The sequence below is a fragment of the Schistocerca cancellata genome, chromosome 3 (genome assembly GCF_023864275.1).
Source record: "Schistocerca cancellata isolate TAMUIC-IGC-003103 chromosome 3, iqSchCanc2.1, whole genome shotgun sequence".
NCBI classification, from domain to species: domain Eukaryota; kingdom Metazoa; phylum Arthropoda; class Insecta; order Orthoptera; family Acrididae; genus Schistocerca; species Schistocerca cancellata.
In genome coordinates, this window is record NC_064628.1 from 528,920,976 (window position 1) to 528,933,510 (window position 12,535).

The following is a 12,535-nucleotide window of genomic DNA, read 5'->3' on the forward strand; positions in this document are numbered from 1 at the left end:
AGTGAGGTAAGTGACTTGTGAAAGGTATAGGTTAATGTTAGTCAGGGCCATTCTTTTGTAGGGATTTTTGAAAGTCAGATTGCGTTGCGCTAAAAATATTGTGTGTCAGTTTAAGCACAGTCATGTATAATTTTTCTAAGGGGATGTTTCATACAGCCTTTACAACATCTATTAACGGCCCTCCTTACGCCTAGCAGCTGAGACGGGCTTTAGGATCCGACAATGGAATGCACGATCTGCGACTGCCAATAAAAGAGTCCTTCAGCATGAACTTCGGACGCGGAAGATAGCAGTGTTTGGCATCTCAGAGGAGTGCTTTCAGCCGGGTTTTGTTGTCTGCTTTCGTGGTGACCAGGTTTCTCGCCAAAGCAGATAATATGGTCGAGGAGGTGTCGTTCTCTTCATTAATAATGGACTGTATCTCCCACCAGTAAAGATCACGCACGAGGCTATCGATAGATTTCAAGCGATGGAGGCCAGGCTCTATATTCAAGTCGGTCGCCTAACCATCGTGGCTTTTTACCGCTGAACAAAGTCGAATATTCCCCTTGAAGAGTGGTACGCACTGATTCGGCAGTTGGAAACTCCATTCTTATTTTGTGGTGATTTTAATGTGCACAGCAGACTGGGGCTGTGCCTATAATCACAGATTGGGAGAGGGGATCCTTGAGATTCTCGACGAGTTCAGTTTTATCCTCCTCATTGATGGATCCCCTACGTTACTTACATTCCCTGGTCAGAGACCCTCAGTGGTTGATTTGACTCTGTGTTCAGCGTCATTTTCTTTGATTTTTACGTGGACTACTCTTCCCTATCTTATGGCGTCTAGCCACTACGCTATTCTTACATCGACATTCCCTGCAACGCCTGTCACGGCCTATAGGCCATCTCGCAAATCGAACGTCATCAAGCAGACTGGTCACGATATGGAGCATTAATGGATGCCCAACTATCATCATTCCCCACCGTGGCGTCCCCGCAAGCAAGGTAAATTATGTTTAGCAATTATATCAGTCTAGTGACATCGCGCTGTATTCCACAGGAGGATGACTGGCACCAGCCGATCCCCGATTCCCTCGTAGGACCCATAATATTCGTATTGGATGGCGCAATGGAGAATGGTTTGCAGTCGCCTTAAACGTCAAACCACGTGGGAGAACTATGTTACCTACAAACGGATGTAGGCGACCATTAAGAACTTCCTCCAGCGTTCTTTCTTGAAAGAAAGAACGCTGGAGGAAGTTCTGTGGACAACTATCTGTGCACTCTCCTGTAGGACGCATTTGGTCGATCGTGATTTCGCTCCAACGGAAACTGGTCTCTCTCAAGCGGTTGCAGATCTGGATAGACGAGTTTGCCGCCGTTACTGCCCCTCCATCTGCCGTGCCGGAACCCATCGATCTCGCACCGATACGCGCCACTGCCGAGACAGTTTAACCACGCCACTCTCTCCCTCCGAATTCCACAGGGCCCAACGTCCTTACCACATAAATCTGTCGGCTATCACCAGATCCACTACTCTATCGTTCTAAATTTGTTTGACGATGCAAAACATGTTCTTATCAACATCCTTAATGACATCTGGAGGGATGCGAATATTCCCAATGACTGGAAGACTCTGATAGTGGTGCCCGTACTGAAGTGTGGGAAGGACTCTGGTCAGGCGACATCGTACAGCCGATTGCATTGTCACCCTGCATATGTAAGACATTCGAACGTCTCCAAAAGTTCCGCTTAGAGTGGTGTTTGGAACATGAGAACGTGCTTCCCCGGACGCAAAACGGCTTCCACAAGGGCGGAAGTACTTATGGTAATATTACTTCTCTTGCGATGGTCATTGAAAACACATTCTTCACCAACGTGTATTTAACAACCTTATTTTTTGACTTTTCGAGGGCGTACGATAATGTCCTGGTACATGGACTTATCAACAAATTGCTGGTGATGATTTTACGGATCTACAATTTTCTTGGTTGCCGTACCGTATATACCCACGATCAGGACAATGTATTTCACGAATCCTACCTAGTGTCTCGTGGCCACCCGCAGGGCGCAATACTGAGTCCCTTACTATATGCCCTGTATGTTGCCGGCCGACCTAGAGGCTTTATTCAGCTCCCCCGTCAAAGTTCTTCAGTATACGGACGACGTCTACATATCTACATGGATGCTCTGCAAATCACATTCAGCTGCCTGGCAGAGGGTTCATCGAACCACCTTCACAATTCTCTATTATTCCAATCTCGTATAGCGCGGGGAAAGAATGAACATCTACATCTTTCCGTACGAGCTCTGATTTCCCTTATTTTATCATGGTGGTCGTTCCTCCCTATGTAGGTCGGTGTCAACAAAATATTTTCACATTCGGAGGAGAAAGTTGGTGATTGGAGTTTCATGAGAAGATTCCGTCGCAACGAAAAACGCCTTTCTTTTAATGATTTCCAGCCCAAATCCTGTATCATTTCTGTGACTCTCTCTCCCATATTTCGCGATAATATACGCTCGCTCGTCGTGCTTTTGGGTGACACGCCTATAACTTGCCTACGCATATGAAATGTTGGCGGCATGGGAGTTCAAAAATTGGCTCACTTTGTCACCCGGTAAATCCGTTGTTGTGATATTCACGAGGAAACGGCGTAATAAATTCTCATCCCAACTTCGTCTTGGCCCGAATACATTTCCTGTTGGGTCACATGCTAAGTTCCTTGGCGTCTATTTCGACAGCAGTCTCACGCGGATTCGACATGTTGCGTTCTTCATCGGCAAGGTGGATAACACTGTGAATATCTTGCGTAAGCTTGCCCTGTTTTGATCCGTTCTGTCCTAGATTATGGAAGCACTGTCTACGGTACTGCCACGGAATCAACTTTGCGCAAGCTCTATGTCTTCCATTGTAGAGTGATTCGTCTTGTCCTCGGAGCAATGAAATCAATGCGCACCAACGTCCTGCTGGTAGAAGCATCCGTCATGTCGTTGTCTATAAGACGGCAGACGACGTCTGATATTTTTCTATTCAGTCGATTTTCGACATCTGATTGTGCCTGTCTTAAGGTGGTGGATCGATTCTGGAGACTCACACAGGCAGCAGATGGACGACGAATGCCCAAAAGTCCTTTATTAGTACACAGCTACGAGAAACGGCGGTAGCTCTTTCCACTCGTTCTACACTACACAATACTCCCTCCTTGTCTATTCTTCGCCCTAGCCTCAGTGACCTACCTGCCGTACGATTTCCAAACGGAGACCAACATCACTCGCGACCTGGAGATTTTCTCACCATACAATGCCACAGTACGCTCACATCTGCACAGTCGATTCTAAATCTGAGGCGGGTGTGGGATACGCCTTCTTTTGATCTTCTAGTGACGCCTACCAAATGTTTACGTTTTCACCTGAATCTTCCATCTACACGGCGGAGCTACTGGCCATCAGGGAAGCTATTCATTATGGTACCCGGACATTCAGGTTCGTTCTGATATTTACGGACTCTCAAAGTATGCTGCAGAAATTGCATCATCCCGCATTTGATAAACAGACCAGCAGGTACGTTCTGGATGTCTTGGTAGCATGAGAGATGCGCAGACCTTGGGCACTGCCGTTCAATTACTCTCTGTATTAAAGGACATCATGGCATTCTTGATAATGAAATTGCTCACCGCCTTGCCAAGAGGATAATTACAGAAGGCCAGTTATGCCCAACGCCCATCCCTTATACGGATCTCATATCGACGATATGGAAGATTGCTTATCGTGCTTGGAACTGTGAACGGCATGTCTCTCAGCATTCTAAGGGCGGCCACCTGTCGGCCATACAACCGAACATCTCTTCTTGACCATGGTTCGCCTCGGTGCAGCTTCGTAGACGTCATGTGACTTCCGTCATTCACATGAGACTGGGACAAGGGTGTTACCCCGCGCTCCCATATCGGTTGAAGATTATTACGTCTGGACGTTGGGATGACACACCGGCACTAAGGGATCTTAATCCCATCATACTGGCATGTTCCCCCTAAACGACTGCATAATTAGCCTGGTGTTCCGAGGGATTATCCCCTCCCCATCAGTGTACCTATTTTACTCCACTGTTTTGATAAATATAACTTTCTCACAGATTACCGTATTTGAAAGCCACCGGCATCCAAAGTTAATTTATGAGTTGCTGGAGCCTGATTTTCACATGCCATCAGCTCGGTTCGTAATCAGGTGCGTAATTTTGTGTTTTAATTTGCGTACAGACCTCTAGTTCTACATGAAATTTTCATTATTGCCCTCTTGTGCATTTTATGTCATTTTTCTACTGTCACTACCTTTGGTTGTATTGTGTTTGTCATTTAGGGTTTTTCTTTTATTTTATGTATGTCTGCCTGTATTCTACATTTCTCACATTGTTATATGATGTTATTTTAGTTTAGTTCTTCAGCTATTGTTGTATTTATTGTATGGTGTACGGTGTTTGCCCTTTTATGTTTTGTCTTTTACTGTAATAGCATGTGCATATTCGTCACGATGTTGCTGTATAGTACTGTTTCTCATTCCGCTCCAGTGTCATTGTCATCGCAGGACAAACACACACACCCATGCCCGAGGGAGGACTCAGTCCATTACTGCAGCGCCTTAGACCGCCCGGCTAATGCCGTGCGGCCTAGAGTCTGTCTGTATACTAACTTCGTAATTTTGTGCTATGCTGCTTTTTGAGATTATGTTTCTTGGGCACTTTATAACCATTATTGGCTGTATGGTTCTTGTAACCGAAGGCCAAAATAAAGAAATAAAAAAAAAAAAACGGTACCGAGTCTCATGCGAATGTGGAAAACATCGTTTGCAAGACCATTTGTCGAATTGTTTTCATAGAGTCTGCAACGTTATGTCTAGAAACGAGGAAATTGTAATTATATGTGGTTCAGTATTATTGATACTAAAAGGTTTGCGCTAGCAAAATGAAAGGCGGCGTCGTCGTTGCTGCACTAAAAGATACCACAGAACAGGTGCGAATAATTAGCTTCACTAGCTGAATATTGGAGATCGCTCTCGTTTCCGCAGTTTCACTTGGATGTCATCCATCGACTTGAATTTCTGGCAAATATAGGAGCATCATGTGTTTCAAGAAAAGACAGAAATTTCAGGAATGCATTTACAATCAACCAAAAAAAAAGCTGGTACACTTCTTTTTTTGACAGCAGTAAATTCATTTCAGAGTCTTGCGCATTTACGTCACATTTCGAAAGAAGCTAAGACAAGCGACCTTATTTTATCTGTGGCGGCACTGGTACGGATATATATTTCCGTATTTCTAAACATGTTAGCAAACGATATCCACATCAAGCGGCCAGAAACATGTTTCCAAAAGATGTTTCAAACTTATTGTGTACACGGCTTAGAAGGTCGCGGCAAAACATTTAGAATGTGGTTTGAGAACCTTTATTTCCAAAGTAAATTTTCTTTTACACAAGATGAACTGTCTCAGGTGTGAGAATGTGTGATAATTTCTTAAATCACGGTGCGTTTGACTCTAATTCAGAACTTAACACTTTGATGACCAGTCATTTGGAAAACTTTATGGCTCAGGGAGATCAGCCGTTCATGCCATTACTTAAAATTTTACTGGCACATTGATGTTTAGTACATCTTTTAAAGAGTAACACACGCTAAAGAAGACCAAACTTAAAGATTATTCTCATATTTATTTTAGTTCTTTCATAGATTACAAATTATGCATGCAGTAAATATGGCAAGAAGTATAATTATCCTTCGCGAACAGTGGGAGATAGTTTCTGGAACAGTTTCACACGTAATTGTTTTTTCTACGGAAATATGCAATGTACACGTTACAGTCCATCAAGGATCTTTCAGAACTCTTTTTTTCGTTTCCTAAAACGCAGGGAAGTTCTACGCCGACGTATAAAACTTTTACCATTTAAAAGTTTGATAAGTTTTACATCTCCAAGGGAGAATATATTGTCACTTAACACGGAAAGATGTATTTTTACCATGGAAAAAGTGTAGTTTCGCCCGCAAAAAAGTATATTTTTACTGGGAAATCCGGGGAAAAATCTGGGAATTTTTTTATTGTCCGTGTATACACCCTGGAAAATAAAAATTAAATGATTGTGTATTTATTATCACATACAAAATGCAAAGCCTTGAGTCTCCTCATTATCTTTACAAATTAGAAATAAAGTTTAGAAAATTAAGAAATATACTCTTGTATAACGATGTGAATGAAAAAAAAAATTAAAGGTAAAGCTTTTACTCAACAGCAGTAAGAAATCCCTCAACTAGACATATTTTTTAAAGTAAAGTTACACATTATTAATTACGATGTGGAAATATGTGTGATTATTATTATTATTGTTATTAATTTGACTTTTACAATTACCTATTGATAATTAATTAATGACTGTTGAGCTGAGGGACTTCTAACTGTAGCTGAACTTAAGCTATATATTCAAAATTTATTTTTTACTTTTTGGTTCATTCGCTGCAAAAGCGTTTTTTTTAGTATTTTTAAATTACCTTTTTATTTCTTTTTTCAGTCAAAATTCTATTTCTCGTTGAAAATAATTGTTTTAGCAATTTATTAGTTCATTAATTTTAGAATGCGAAAAAAATGGCATCAAAATCAACAAGAGATAGAAGAGAAAATGAAGGAGCAAAGTCAACGAAAGATAGAAAATAAGATGACACTTCTTTGTCCTTTGGATTTTTACCTTTTGGGCATCAAAGAATTTCTATCGATTATGCTTTATTTGTAAAAAGGTGTTAGTAAATAGTTATCTGGTGCCTGATACTTTGACAGAAAACACGAAAATTTCAAGGAAAATGATATCAGTTTTTTTCCAATAACCCAAGGAGAATTATTCATCAGCAATTTCCAAATTGCATAAATTTGCAAAAACCGAACATGAAAATGCTACTGAAGCCTCTTTTTTTCTAATTTACAGATAGCTCGTCCTGGAAAACCACATGCAATTGCAGTGAACTTAATTAAACTGCATGTTAGAAAAAATTAAGGGTATACTTGGAGAAGACACGCCAAAGAAAGTTGCAGCTGTACAATGTTTAAACAACACTTTGTCTGATCGCATTTACTAAATATCCGATAATATCGAAGATTAACTGAAACACAGATCCAATGCATCTGATTTGTTAGCAATGTAACTTTATGAAAGTACTAATGTAGCTAGTCTATCAGTATTAATTGTATTCGTGAGATATATCTTCGGTACATCTATCGAAGAAAATTTACTGCTCTGCGCACCTTTGGAAGCCAATACGACTGGGGAAAAATATTTGAAGACATAGCTTGTTACATGAATAAACACAGCATTGATTGGAAAAAATGTGTTGACATATACAGCGACGGGGCTGCTGCAGTGGTAGGAAAAATAAAGGGCACCGTATCATAACTTCAAAATATTGCGCCGGGATGTAACACTAGCCATTATACACTCCTGGAAATGGAAAAAAGAACACATTGACACCGGTGTGTCAGACCCACCATATTTGCTCCGGACACTGCGAGAGGGCTGTACAAGCAATGATCACACGCACGGCACAGCGGACACACCAGGAACCGCGGTGTTGGCCATCGAATGGCGCTAGCTGCGCAGCATTTGTGCACCGCCGCCGTCAGTGTCAGCCAGTTTGCCGTGGCATACGGAGCTCCATCACAGTCTTTAACACGGGTAGCATGCCGCGACAGCGTGGACGTCAACCGTATGTGCAGTTGACAGACTTTGAGCGAGGGCGTATAGTGGGCATGCGGGAGGCCGGGTGGACGTACCGCCGAATTGCTCAACACGTGGGGCGTGAGGTCTCCACAGTACATCGATGTTGTCGCCAGTTGTCGGCGGAAGGTGGTAGGGACAGAGCATCGAGTGACATTATACTGAGTGCACTATCCGAAAATTACCTCGAGCAATTAAACAGAGAACCGACTCGTGGAGATAACATCTTGGACCTACTGATAACAAACAGACCCGAACTTTTCGACTCTGTAAGTGCAGAACAGGGAATCAGTGATCATAAGGCCGTTGCAGCATCCCTGAATATGGAAGTTAATAGGAATATAAAAAAAGGGAGGAAGGTTTATCTGTTTAGCAAGAGTAATAGAAGGCAGATTTCAGACTACCTAACAGTTCAAAACGAAAATTTCTGTTCCGACACTGACAATGTTGAGTGTTTATGGAAAAAGTTCAAGGCAATCGTAAAATGCGTTTTAGACAGGTACGTGCCGAGTAAAACTGTGAGGGACGGGAAAAACCCACCGTGGTACAACAACAAAGTTAGGAAACTACTGCGAAAGCAAAGAGAGCTTCACTCCAAGTTTAAACGCAGCCAAAACCTCTCAGACAAACAGAAGCTAAACGATGTCAAAGTTAGCGTAAGGAGGGCTATGCGTGAAGCGTTCAGTGAATTCGAAAGTAAAATTCTATGTACCGACTTGACAGAAAATCCTAGGAAGTTCTGGTCTTACGTTAAATCAGTAAGTGGCTCGAAACATCATGTTCAGACACTCCGGGATGATGATGGCACTGAAACAGAGGATGACAAGCGTAAAGCTGAAATACTAAACACCTTTTTCCAAAGCTGTTTCACAGAGGAAGACCGCACTGCAGTTCCTTCTGTAAATCCTCGCACCAACGAAAAAATGGCTGACATTGAAATAAGTGTCCAAGGAATAGAAAAGCAACTGGAATCACTCAACAGAGGAAAGTCCACTGGACCTGACGGGATACCAATTCGATTCTACACAGAGTACGCGAAAGAACTTGCCCCCCTTCTAACAGCCGTGTACCGCAAGTCTCTAGAGGAACAGAAGGTTCCAAATGATTGGAAAAGAGCACAGGTAGTCCCAGTCTTCAAGAAGGGTCGTCGAGCAGATGCGCAAAACTATAGACCTATATCTCTGACGTCGATCTGTTGTAGAATTTTAGAACATGTCTTTTGCTCGAGTATCATGTCGTTTTTGGAAACTCAGAATCTACTATGTAGGAATCAACATGGATTCCGGAAACAGCGATCGTGTGAAACCCAACTCGCTTTATTTGTTCATGAGACCCAGAAAATATTAGATACAGGCTCCCAGGTAGATGCTATTTTTCTTGACTTCCGGAAGGCGTTCGATACAGTTTCGCACTGTCGCCTGATAAACAAAGTAAGAGCCTACGGAATATCAGACCAGCTGTGTGGCTGGATTGAAGAGTTTTTAGCAAACAGAACACAGCATGTTGTTATCAACGGAGAGACGTCTACAGACATTAAAGTAACCTCTGGCGTGCCACAGGGGAGTGTTATGGGACCATTGCTTTTCACAATATATGTAAATGACCTAGTAGATAGTGTCGGAAGTTCCATGCGGCTTTTCGCGGATGATGCTGTAGTATACAGAGAAGTTGCAGCATTAGAAAATTGTAGCGAAATGCAGGAAGATCTGCAGCGGATAGGCACTTGGTGCAGGGAGTGGCAACTGACCCTTAATATAGACAAATGTAATGTATTGCGAATACATAGAAAGAAGGATCCTTTATTGTATGATTATATGATAGCGGAACAAACACTGGTAGCAGTTACTTCTGTAAAATATCTGGGAGTATGCGTGCGGAACGATTTGAAGTGGAATGATCATATAAAATTAATTGTTGGTAAGGCGGGTACCAGGTTGAGATTCATTGGGAGAGTCCTTAGAAAATGTAGTCCATCAACAAAGGAGGTGGCTTACAAAACACTCGTTCGACCTATACTGGAGTATTGCTCATCAGTGTGGGATCCGTACCAGATCGGGTTGACGGAGGAGATAGAGAAGATCCAAAGAAGAGCGGCGCGTTTCGTCACAGGGTTATTTGGTAACCGTGATAGCGTTAAGGAGATGTTTAACAAACTCAAGTGGCAGACTCTGCAAGAGAGGCGCTCTGCATCGCGGTGTAGCTTGCTCGCCAGGTTTCGTGAGGGTGCGTTTCTGGATGAGGTATCGAATATATTGCTTCCCCCTACTTATACCTCCCGAGGAGATCACGAATGTAAAATTAGAGAGATTAGAGCGCGCACGGAGGCTTTCAGACAGTCGTTCTTCCCGCGAACCATACGCGACTGGAACAGGAAAGGGAGATAATGACAGTGGCACGTAAAGTGCCCTCCGCCACACACCGTTGGGTGGCTTGCGGAGTATAAATGTAGATGTAGATGTAGATGTGCCCGTCGACCTGGGACCGGACCGCAGCGACGCACGGATGCACGCCAAGACCGTAGGATCCTAAGCAGTGCCGTAGGGGACCGCACCGCCACTTCCCAGCAAATTAGGGACACTGTTGCTCCTGGGGTATCGGCGAGGACCATTCGCAACCGTCTCCATGAAGCTGGGCTACGGTCCCGCACACCGTTAGGCCGTCTTCCGCTCACGCCCCAACATCGTGCAGCTCGCCTCCAGTGGTGTCGAGACAGGCGTGAATGGAGGGACGAATGGGACCATTCGCAACCGTCTCCATGAAGCTGGGCTACGGTCCCGCACACCGTTAGGCCGTCTTCCGCTCACGCCCCAACATCGTGCAGCTCGCCTCCAGTGGTGTCGAGACAGGCGTGAATGGAGGGACGAATGGAGACGTGTCGTCTTCAGCGATGAGTGTCGCTTCTGCCTTGGTGCCAATGATGGTCGTATGCGTGTTTGGCGCCGTGCAGGTGAGCGCCACAATCAGGACTGCATACGACCGAGGCACACAGGGCCAACACCCGGCATCATGGTGTGGGGCGCGATCTCCTACACTGGCCGTACACCACTGGTGATCGTCGAGGGGACACTGAATAGTGCACGGTACATCCAAACCGTCATCGAGCCCATCGTTCTACCATTCCTAGACCGGCAAGGGAACTTGCTGTTCCAACAGGACAATGCACGTCCGCATGTATCCCGTGCCACCCAACGTGCTCTAGAAGGTGTAAGTCAACTACCCTGGCCAGCAAGATCTCCGGATCTGTCCCCCATTGAGCATGTTTGGGACTGTCTGAAGTGTCGTCACACGCGGTCTGCACGTCCAGCACGAACGCTGGTCCAACTGAGGCGCCAGGTGGAAATGGCATGGCAAGCCGTTCCACAGGACTACATCCAGCATCTCTACGATCGTCTCCATGGGAGAATAGCAGCCTGCAATGCTGCGAAAGGTGGATATACACTGTACTAGTGCCGACATTGTGCATGCTCTGTTGCCTGTGTCTATGTGCCTGTGGTTCTGTCAGTGTGATCATGTGATGTATCTGACCCCAGGAATGTGTCAATAAAGTTTCCCCTTCCTGGGACAATGAATTCACGGTGTTCTTATTTCAATTTCCAGGAGTGTATTATGCGTCGTTATGCTCTTGTGGTAAAGCAAATGCCATCAGACTTACAGAAAGTTCTTGATGACCTTGTGAAACTCGTTAATTACATGAAAAGTCGTTCTCTCCAGTCACGATTACTCAAAAACGTTTGGTAAGAAATGGGTAGTCCGAACGAGACACTCCTCCTGCGTACTGAAATCCGATGGCTTTCCAGAGGCAAATCTTTTAGCCAGGCTATATGAACTTTGTGACGAGCTGAAGGTTTTCCAAACGGGGCAAAACATGTCCGTGTCCGTAACACTTCCGATGTATTGCATGATGAATAATGGCTTATAAAGTTAGCCTATCTTGCCGAAGTTTTGGATAGGTCAACGAAATTACTACATATTTGCAGGGAAAATCAACAACCATATTTATCGCGAGAGACAAACTACCAGCCCTTAAAAAGAGGTTTAAGTTGTCGTTTACCTGCGTAGCAAAGGACAATATTAAATGTTTTCCACTTTTATATAATATTCTGCAGGTAAACACGTTGGACTTACCAAGTGAAATGAGAAGCATGAATACTGGTCATTTGTTAAACATGCTGGAATTTTTGTCGGATTACTTTCCAGATACTGATACTGACATCGATTGGCTACAAAAACCATTCACCATTAACAGGCAACCTGATGCTAACCGTCCTGGACTACGAAGAATGCATTTGTCTTCAGAGTTCAACTGCATTAAAACGTTTGAGTCTGTGGACGAGCACTGGGTTAGTCTTGAGAATGAATACCCTGAAGAAGCCAAAAGGTTATCTTAACTTTGCTACGTTTTGTTACAACGAATTGTCGTGAAACAGGTCGAGAACAAATGCTGCCCTGGACGTGCGCATATAACTGTCAGCTATGATACCTAACTTTAAAAGAAATGTTAGTAAAACAGCAGAACTACCATTCTTCAGATTAAAAGTTACCGTAAACTGTAAAGAATGGAACTGTGTCACTAAGAAAATGCTTCTAATAAATGTTTTTATTCTTATTTTAAATTCCAGTGTCCTCCATATATAATAATTTGATGTGGAATTCAGTAAGATAAAAGGGCTTTGTTGAGTATCCCGTTACTTTAAAAGTTTAGGAATCGTTGTTCTAGGGTAAAGATACACGTTTCCATATTAGGCAACATAGTCAAATTTATTTAACAAAGAAGCATGTTATCTCTTTCAACTATCCCTTATTCATGT

At 43.5% G+C, this 12,535-nt stretch overlaps 1 protein-coding gene across 10 annotated transcripts in view; it reads right to left on the reverse strand.

The window, feature by feature from the left end:
- The window catches only part of LOC126175360 (PE-PGRS family protein PE_PGRS5-like), a 343,734-nt gene that overhangs the window by 65,454 nt on the left and 265,745 nt on the right, over nt 1-12,535 (reverse strand). The gene's annotated exons all lie outside the window — the stretch shown is intronic.